Source organism: Geospiza fortis, unplaced genomic scaffold (assembly GCF_000277835.1).
Source record: "Geospiza fortis unplaced genomic scaffold, GeoFor_1.0 scaffold78, whole genome shotgun sequence".
Lineage (NCBI taxonomy): Eukaryota > Metazoa > Chordata > Aves > Passeriformes > Thraupidae > Geospiza > Geospiza fortis.
Window position 1 is genome coordinate 3,669,338 of NW_005054339.1, and position 10,870 is coordinate 3,680,207.

Genomic DNA, 10,870 nt, shown 5'->3' on the forward strand with positions numbered 1-10,870 from the left:
GGAGACAGTTGGTGATGAAGTTCTATGTTTAATTGGCCATTTTCTTTTGAAGACCTATCCTGCGCTTTCATAATTTTAAGTCATTAAGGAGAGAGGAAGGGTAAAGATTGTTGCTCTGGGTTCACACTTTCACCCTGTAACATAATCCTTTATGTTACAAGCTACTAACCTTTACTAACCATAATCCTTTATGTTACAAGGCTTTCTTCCAGGCTATTAGCCAGGTACACCAATCTCTGTAGACTTAATCAAAGAAATGACAACTAAAATGGTGTGAGAGAAGCTTCCAAAAACTGAACTCATAGCAGATTACAATGCTTTATTAGGCTAATAGACTTTAGAAGGTGCTTGTTTCCAGATTCCCCCCTTTAAGCTGTTCAAAACATGCTCCTGAGAGCAAGCTGAAAAAAAAATCAATGGAGAGCAGTTTTGGCTATCACTTTCTTTCCTGCTGCAATGTGACTGATCCCATCAGAGTTCACTTGTTTAATGCTGAGAGACAGAATGCAGGTTCTGGAACCATGGGCTGTATTTTGTCAGGTTGCTTTCTTTTGTCAATTACAGCTGTTTTGAAGACACAGAAACTTCACTAATAGCCTAAAGTTCCTTCTGTTACTTTGGGTTAGTAGCTTTCCATGCATGGAAAACTGACACTGTTGCCTTCAAATTTAAGCTGTGTTTCATTGCTTGACAGCATCACATGTGGATTTTAAGATTTTTTTTTTCCCCTCTCAAGGCTTATTTTCTAAATCTCTTTTTCAGATGACACCTGACTACATGAATAATTTTTAAAAAATAAAAATTTAGTAGTAGCTTATGAAATCTTTTCTTTTGCATTGAAATGTCATAATTGGACAGTAAATTACCTAATTTGCATAGAAGTCACAGATTCTTGATAACTACTGACAGCATGTGTCCTTTGGGAACACAAATGCAGAGATTGCTTCTGAGTGTTTTCTTACAAACAATACAAAATATGGGGGTCTCTCCCAATGGGTAAATTATTTATACAGTTCTGTACCTTCCTTGAACCTTTCCTTCAGCAGTTTCTGGTCCATTTACAAGTGCTGCAGTGATAACATATCCAGTGGGTGAATATATTCAGCAGTTGGGTACCCAGAGAGTGATGTGCCTGCAAAGTGATTAAGCACAGAGGAGTAATTTATTATTAAACTTATATAAATGAAAATCTGGAAGACAACTTCTTGCTTTTAGCCTCTGGAGCCATTATTTGAATCTCTTAATGTTAAAATCTCAGTCTTTTTCTTGTCTTTCTTTTTGATGGACTTGAGGCAACTCAATATTTTTACAGACAGAAGCAGGGACAGTGTGCAGACTTCAAGATGTGAGTGCATTTCAAGATCCAAGTTTTTGACCACAACATTCCTCCTTCCCTTTCCATTAACTTTCTTAGTTTTATATTACAGTTTTCATTGTTACTATCATTGAAATACCTATAGTCAACTCAAACTATGTCTAAAATAAAGACAGAATATTTAACTACACTGCGTATTTTAGTTTAAGCATGAAACTGAATAAACTTGATACTTCTGGAAAAAACAGTTCCCTTAATAAGTATAATCAATTACATTTTCCTTTCTGCCACATGGCCAGACATGCAGAGAGATTCTTTCCACCTGGGTTCCTCATGTCATTTGAAAAGCCAGAATTAAAAGGGACAGAACAGGGATTGCAGCCCTCTCCATGTCATTACATAAACTTTCCCTCTGTGCAGCTGGTACATCAAAACCAAAACTGCTTCAGAATAGACTCAACAGATCTTAACTGTGAGAACAAAAGAACTTTAATTCTATATTGTGATTTTTGTCCTAGAGAATTAGTATTAATGTTATTGTGGGGATCCAAAATCACCCCAGTACAATGCAAAAAGCACTGATGTCTTTTTGCAAGTTTTGTGGTTTTTTTCCCTTGCTGCCCTCCCTGAACCTGCCATCCCCTGGCTGTGAAGTGTAGATGTCCTTTTTGCAATATGTGACCTGTAATAAGGAAAACCCTGAAAATGATGCACTTACCCTCATCTCAGCAATTAATTCCTTCAGTATTTTATGGCATCTATACAGCCACTGGTAAGTTCAAAACAGTTGGGATAAGCAGAATTAGAGGAAGTATATAAATAAGCAATTAAATATAGAAGCAAGGGATAAAAGTGTTTTCTGGACAAGTGGGTTTTATGTATGAGCTGCAGCTATTTGTCTCCTTGCTGAGAAAACTCAGGTCGTCTTCAGAGGTCTGAAGACCCTCCCTAGGAAGGAAATGTCTTTGTGACTGTTTCCGTAACACTGTGTTGTGGCTCCTATCAGCTAGAACAAGGCAGAAATGTCTCTCTCTAGGCTCAAGAGTTACTGCATGTGTTGTGTACCAAGAGTTTTCACAACCTGTGTTCTGAAGCCAGTTTAATTTTACTGATTCATTCATCTTCATGTGTAGTTTTTACAGAGCCTCTTAAGCTTGGTCAGTCCTTTATCAGAATTTATTGTATTTGAAATCATCTGGGTCTTTGAGGTCCTAGGCCTGCTGTGACTCTGCAAATTCCTACAGATTGTTGCTAATTTTTTTTGCAGGAGCTTTCCTATTCTTTGCATATTGATACACTGCTCGTCTCTCATAGAACTAGTGCAGCATTTTGTTGTAAAATGTTGTTGTAAATCACTTTTATGTTTTAAAACGTCTTTGCAAGGTGGTGGAATGACTTGGCAGAAAATATTGCAATTGCTGACAGCAGATTCTTTCCCTTAAGAGATAATGCTTGCAAAAAAAAAATAGTGTAAGCAGAAAAAAATCTGGAAGTCTCATTGTCCACTTTGGTTCCATGACCTTGGATGTAATTAGAAGACTTCTCAGCTTTGTTGCTCAAGTAATGTGTAGATGGCCCTATACACAAACTTGACTAATTTTATGAAAGAGGAAAAATTATCTAGGACCTTGAAATAAAAGGTAACTAAATTGATTTTCTTTTCCTAAGAAATTTTTATCAAAAATTGAACTCTCTGAGATGTGAACAAACACAGACTCTTATTTTTTTATGCTAGTTCTATCTGCGAAGAAAAAAAGAAAATCAGGGTTTTGGGTTTTTTTTCCCCCTGAAAACCTTTATCTAATTAAAAAGGTAGGAGTATTTCCTTTATTCTACAAGGTTATTTGATTAAGAATATTATCTATTTCACTAGTGAGTACAGTCCTTAGACATTTTTGAATGAAAATAGGACTTTTTAATCTGACTGTATTCATTATATCATGGGAAATACTATTTCAGTTATTTCTCATTCTCTTTTGTCAATGATCCTATTTTAAATGTCTGATGCCTGTGATAGCAGTTATGTGAATTTTGATTTTTGTAACACACATCCTGTTTTATGTATCTTTATTTTATTGTTGTTAATCAGATCCATTGTGTTTTGTGGCATCCTGACTTAGTTCATGTCTTTTTTGCCATGTCTGTCTTTTCTATTGATTGCGCAGGAGTGAAGAAGACAACGTGACAGTGCTGTTTATTTTTTTTTCCTTCAGTCTACTCATTCCTTGTTTCTGGACCTGCGGAGGAATGGTGGGAACTCTCGTGCATTGCTGGCTGGTTGTGAGGGAGGAATGTCTGAGGGGCAATGAATTAATTGATGTACTTAGACTGTGAGGCTGTAGGAAAAAAGCCCCCCAGGCCAGCACAGACTGTTCAGGGGGCTGTGGGCAGCATGAGGCTGCAGTGGCACTCAGACTGCTGCAGGAGCACAGTGCAGCTGCTCTTCATCACCTTGAAACTTCACATGAAAAAACGCCCTGTCAACTTCCCAGCCCCAGGCGGGCCTGAGGTTACTTTTGGGGGAATGGCTGTTGGTGCTTTCTGACAAATCCAGCTCCTTCCTTGTGATTTTTTTAGGAAAGGGAAGAGTACATGTACTTAAAGCTGAGTGCTGATCATCTTCGGGCAGTAGCACCAGATGACATTCTCTCTCCTCTTCTCACCCTTTTATCCTCAAACTGGTAATGGCCTTTGACAAGCATTGCTGTGATTAAGTAAAGAGACAGATTGCCTCGTTAAAGGTACTTCACAGAGTAGGGAAAAAATACTTTGAAGACTGCTTAGATTAATAATTCATAGTTAGCTGATGTAGCAGGACAAACAAAGTACACTCAAAGTTCCAGCTACCTGGAGATCATGAATGTCACTGCATCCTTAATATAATGGACAAGATGCTGCTTCAGGACTTCAGGGACAATGTATTCATTGTTCTCCACTTTGTCCAATGTGGCAATTAATGTGATTAAGCTAGCGCCAAATCTGTTTTAAATACTGCTGCACTGGGTCGTTAACTTTAACACTGTCATCATGTTCTCCCTAGGCATTTGCCTTATTTAAGGGAGGTATTAATGCTTTGCATTCACTTGAATCAAGAATATGTTAATGTTTCTCTAGTTCTCAAGTTATTACTCAGTGTTCATGTATTAAGTATTATATTGGACTAATAGGTGGAAAAAAATCCAGCCCTATGTCTCTTAGCCACTTGAAACTCCCACTGGCATAGTAGCAAATGGCTTTATACCCATAGTTTCCAAACCTGTTGGTGTTTAGCCAGTTGTATGTACTGTTTTATATTTTTATCTTTAATCTTCAAGACTGCCTAGAATAAAAGAAAACTGGAGCAGTTCATAGGTCCTATAAACGATGTGATACAGTGTAGTTAAGAAGAATTACCAGGTAATTCTCAAGCAGTTCCTTTTATTCAAAAGATCCATCAAGAAAAGATCCATCAAGATCCATCAAGAAAATCCATGCTGGATTTTCTAGGGAGCACTATTGGGATTGGCTGGATGCTGCTACAAGGGCTGTCTGAAGATGTGGGCAGTAGGTCTAGACACCAGTGATGTTGCTTTTAGAAATAACTTAAATAGAGTCACAAACTGCATATTAAACTCGGGTCGGGTTTGGAAAATTGACTTATGTTTGAAAGAGTCCCAGTGATCAGAGTGAAGTGAAATGCATATAGCAGAAACTTGGGTAGAGGTTTTTGATGTCAGTTACACAGCCATGAATCCACAGAAACACTTAGGCAGCAATTGGTGCAGGTGGCTTCTAGTCTTCATCTAAAATTCCTCATATAGTTGAAACAATGGAGTGATTTAATATCTCTGTGCTAGAAACTTAATGTAACAAAAGAAGAAAAAATAGTGCATTGATTTTTTTTTATTAAATATGTCAGTCTGTCACTGCTCTCATTGTTCACATGTGGGAGCAAGGGTAAGAAAAATGTCTAAAATAAATTCTTATTATATAATTTGCGTGTGTTTGACTTTAGGAGAATGAGTCCTTGGCCTTGAGTTTAAAGTGAAGAGGAAATGCACGTGTGTGGGTCTGTGTCTGAAAAAATTCCTAGAGAAGCATTGAATACACAAATGTATCTTAGTGAATTTCAGACATGCTCTTCAAATGTTCATGTTGCTTTACTTGGGAGAGTTTTAAAAGTAGTTAGAGATTAAATTGCAGACATGTGTTCACCAACATGTGAAAGTGATATGTAAAAGCCTGTTAGGAGCTAGCATGGAAATTGATCTGTGAACTCAGTTTCAGTGAGATTAAATACGTTCACAACTTAGGGTGCACAGTTCCGTGTGCAGAAAAGCATGTGGTTTTCCAAGGGCTTGTATACCTAGGAACAATTACTGAGTTAAGGTAACTCCACTGAATAAAGTTAAGACCTCCATAAGTGAGATTTGTACCACATTAAATGCAAGAGGGGCTCTCATCTAAGTGTAAATGTGAAACTGTTTATTTTTACTTCTGTGACTACTTTTTAAAGATGTGTAGCCTTCTCTGAAGTACATAAAGCACTCAGATCTCTTTGTGGAACAGGCAATGCTGTGTTATTATGGACCAATCTATATGAACAACTACATGTCTATAATTATGCTGGCTTTTAACCTCTTCCTTGATTATTTTTTTTTTCTTCTGAGTTCTTGTAGTTTTCAAAACAACTTTCTGTGCTTTGCAGGGTGACCTGAAATGTTAGAATTAAATGTACAGAAACCTGCTCCTATAGAGCTGGTGAAGAATGTAGTGGATTCCATCTCCCCTTATATAGCAGGAGCTGTGTTGTGTTAATTAGCTCTTTTCATAGCTGCATCATTTCCTGAAAAAATAAAAATGGAGAACTGGTTGTGGCTGTGGATAGAAGTTAACTTCTTCACTTTCAGCCCTGGCGCATACCATAAACTGAATTACCTCTAATAGCCCTTCTGTTCCAAAATTGTTAATTTTTTTGTCTCAGCAGCCTTTGAAAGCATATGTCTGCAGCACTTTGTATCTTGAAATAAACTGAGGGAACTTTCACACTAGTGTAGAATCATCTGACTTGATAAGTACCAAGGAAGATGGAGTTTTTCTTGTGCACTAGCCAGATGGATCCCACAGATTCCACACTGCACAGTCTGGTCATACTCTTGGCAATAGTTTCTAATGTACATTTGAGCTTCATTGTTTCATTTGTGATGACCTTCACTTCACTAGTTAATGATTTTAAAGTATGTAATCCGCTACCTGGTTTTCTTTCCTTTTTTTTTTTGTTCAATGTTCTTCTAAAAATTCTTCCCAATAGATGCTCTTAGTGTTTTATGTTTTTAGAGGGAGGGTGGTTGGAAGAACAACTTATTTGATGTTTTCAAAGTTTTTTATAAAATTGGGGTTGTGAATGTATAATGCTTAAGAAAATCTCCCATTAATGACCTAGTCCCCTTCCTTGTGAGAAAATTTGATGTCCTCTGTGCAAAATCCTACACAAAAAAAATTTTTGGGCAGATTAGGTATATCTGCACTTCCATCCTTTGCATCTTCCTCAAATACTGATTATTTTTTCTATTTTTAAAATGATAAAAAAAATGTTCTTTGGACATTCCCTTTTCCAGGTACTTGGGAAGATATGTGCCTGTTTGAGATGTTTTATGTGTGCATTTCTCCTGCCCAGCTCCCCTGAGGATTTGCTAACTGAACCTCACACTCTTATTATGGCGTGTGCCTGTCAGGAGTAACTCAGGGGGCAGGTGGGAGGTGAGAAGATACTTCTCTAAATAAGGGACCCTGTGAAATCGTCATCTGAGACAAAAGAAAGACAGACTTGTGTGAAGGTACTGTGGGATTTTTTTATGGATGAAAAGAGAAGAATAATTTCATAATGTATCCTTCCAAGATAAAAAGGTAGCAGCCTGTTCTGACTGCATTCCAAAGGACTTGTGGCACATTAAATCAATTCGGGGAAGTAAGAGTGAACCCAAGAGCCTTAGGTGTTATTTCATGTAGGCTCATGTAAAAAAATTCCAAATTTTGTGTATGTATTTTTTCCATATATGATGAGCTCATTAGCTCCTCAGAGAACACAGAGCTATCTGAGCATAAGAAATGTTAGGTCACAGACTAGTGTAAAATAATTCCCAGGATGAATTTTTTAATCCTTTTAGATGAAAATCATATAAAATTAAAAACAAAAAAGTGCATTTCAAGGTTAAGAGATTATTGCAACGAGATGAGTATACAAAAACATGCATAAATTATGCCCATTACATGAAGCCTATTAAGCTATTATTCTTACCAGTGCTGCATTCAGTGTTTGTAATACAGACTCTAAGGAATTCTGCCTGATGCCTGTATTTAAATTAAGGTGGAGTAGTTTATAAGCAGAATAAAATGCTCCATGTTCCATATTAACAATGAGCAAAATAAAATATCTGCCATAAAAGGGGGTGAAAGATATGAAGCCTAAATTGTGTACATTGGCCCTTCATTGGGAAGATCAACTCTCCTTGGGGGATTTGATAGTTCACAGCAATTGCTAGCACTTTGAACTGCATTTTGACTTGGGTGCAAAATATGTTGGACTATTTGGAGCTTAGTGACCATGTCATGTAAAACCTACATTCAGTAAGTGGCATGCAAGGACAGTATAAATATCAGTGTGTATGTATGGGTAGCTAACACATAATTATCAGTAAGCTGTCATCATGAATACAAAATTATGGTGATTATGAGAACAGAAAATAGCTACCTTTCTGCCTCTCTTTTTAATAGTAGTACATATTCTCATGTCAAAACCACAAGTTCTTTTCCAGGTCAATTTTCTGTGTGCTGTTTCATTCTGTGGAAATCTTGAATTCTGAAAAATGGAGATTTTTCAAGTCCTCATGGACTATCCATATTTGACACTTTCCAGCAAGTTAATCTCCTTTGCAAAGCAAATTCGTTATTGATCAGAGAGTTTTAGGCATAAAACACAGTAAAGCCAGGGCAGAATCTACAATAGATTTCCAGCAAAATAGCAAGAGTGGGGTAGTGTGAGATCAGGTGCACCTTGTGATAGTTTGTTGCTTTTCCAAAGAAGAAATAGATTTTTTCATGCAGTAATGGAAAATTCTCCCATGGTATGGCTTGTCCAGCATGTGTTTTCAGAGGGAATCATTACAGAGAATGGACTTTGGTTTGTCCTTGGGATATCAGAATTTTGCAGAGCTCCAAATTTGATTGCCATGTTCTCAGTGTATCCTTGAAAATCTATGATAGAAGCAATATCAAAACTGTCAAAAGACCCAAGCAAACAAAACTCACAACAAGTGTTAAAAGGCAAATTATATGTTTTTGTAAGTGATACTGAACTTCAGGATTACACCTGCAAAAGACTCTGCTGCTTGTGGGCTGTAATGCCGAATAAAAATTAGAGAAATATAGCAGAATGGTCAGTAAGGCAAAATCATCAGCCCTTGGTGTTATTTGAACAGACCTATTGTAATGATGCTCTCTCATGGAAGCATTTAGATGTAATGTGAGGCACTTGTGGATCTTGGATATACATTACAAACACAAATATCCTCTTTCTTATCTTCTCTGAAATTACCTTTCACACTATCCTTCTCTCACCAGTCCTTTTGCTAAAAGGGTTTGTAGCTTGTACATCTCTGTGTTTCAGACTGTGGTTGATGCTTATGCATTCCCTGCTTTGGCAGGTGCAGTTCCTGATCTCCAGGACAGTGATCCAGTTAAGTGCTAAATGCGCAGGTCAGCTGTGGCATCACTTTTCCAACTGAGTCCTGGCAGATTCTGTGCAACAGGTTTTCATTGCAGGGATCATCTCCAAATTACTGATTGAAAACTTGTGTATGGAATATGCTGTGAGAGCTCCATTACAACTGCAGAAGGCACTCCAGTCAGTTTCAGGTTTTTGGCACAGAAGAGCTGCAAAGCCTTATGTAGCTCTCACCATGGAATTAGGCTGTGGAACCCTTCTGCCATGTTGTAGATTCTATGTGAATTCAAAAAGTGGCTATGCAAATTTGTGAAAGGAAAATTCTTGAAGGATGGGGAAGCACAAATATATCAACTCTGGGTCAAGATGTCTAAGGTGCAAGCTGGTAGAAGTTGTGAGAATATACTTTAGTGTTATCATTCCAAGTTATTTTTTTTCCTTTACATTTGCTCTTGGTATCTGTTGGAGCTGGAGCACTGAGTTGGCTGGCTGGCTTAATGCAGAGATACTTATAATAAGTTCTTAAAATCTTTAAGGATTTTTTCACAAAAAAAAAATATTTAGCAACAAAGTTTTTTCTAAAGTCTTAAGGGATGCCTTAGTCCTTCCCAGATAGGGAGGAGTTGGTGATAGCCTCCAAACTGAGGTTAAATATGTTTGTATCTTCTTGAACCTAAATCTCTTTGTTGCTGTCTCCCTGATGGTTGTGACTTCTAGGGTTCTAGCACCAAGCTTAGCCTACCTGATTAAAACTGATATTCCCCTGTTTTTAGAGTGAGCAGTGGTGGCTGACTTATGACCCTGGTGTGGAATGGGAAGCAATGTGAATAATTCACTGTATTATGTAGAAAAACCAATTGTAACACAGATGGAATTCAACTGTATCATTCCATTTCCTTCCCCATAGGTGCTTGGACTTGTCTCAGCATATTGCCTGGTTTCATCAGAGTAACAAATCCAAAAAACTGTCAGGTTTCCATTATCACCATGTCTTTGGCACATGAGGTAGATTTTAAGAAGATGATTCATGAGAATACATTGTTGGAAAGGGCTGCGCTGAAATGTGTGTGACAGATGTCAAAGAAATATTGCTGATATATTTTAAGTGCTGCTCCCAATTGAGGCACTCCTGAAAGTGTAAATATCCTATAGCAACAAGGAAAAAATCCTTCTGTGCTCATCAGGAAGTGCTTTGTATATGGAGCCAGGCTGAACATTTGCGATGTTGACAATAGACAGATACAGAACAACAAAATTAAAGTCATCTTTCAGGATAGCAATCTGGGACACACAGCTGTGCTCCCATGCTGTTGTCCAGCTTTTGTGTAAAGGTGATTTCCTCTTCATTGCCTTTTGTCATTTCTTAGTGCTGTAAACAGAACACTTATTTTTCAGCTTGCAAAAAAGTTTGTGTAAAATGCAAAAGATTAACAAGTGCCTTGTGAATGCAGTTAAAATAGCAGATATGCAAGCATGTCAATGGAATTTCCTTGTGTGTATGTGTGTGAGGAGGACCAGCTTGGGGCAGTTTCAGGGGGAAAATTTGCTACAGATGCAAGACTGTTTAAACCATATAAATAACTAGTTACGTGTCTAATGCATTAAAGTATCACTATGATGGAGGTTCTTAAAAATTAAGACAAAATTAAAAACTGAAGCCCAAACTCTCCAAATAGTTTAGGAATTCCAGACAGGATAGGAGGATAACTTGGCGTAAAACCAGTCCACCTAGACGAGAGTGCATGCCAAGCTTAGAATAAGGACCCTCTTGTGGCTGCTCTCTAAGAATCGAGAGAGGAAAAAGCTGAAATTAATAATTTTGACCAGAAAGATGTGAATGGCTGTGAGACCAC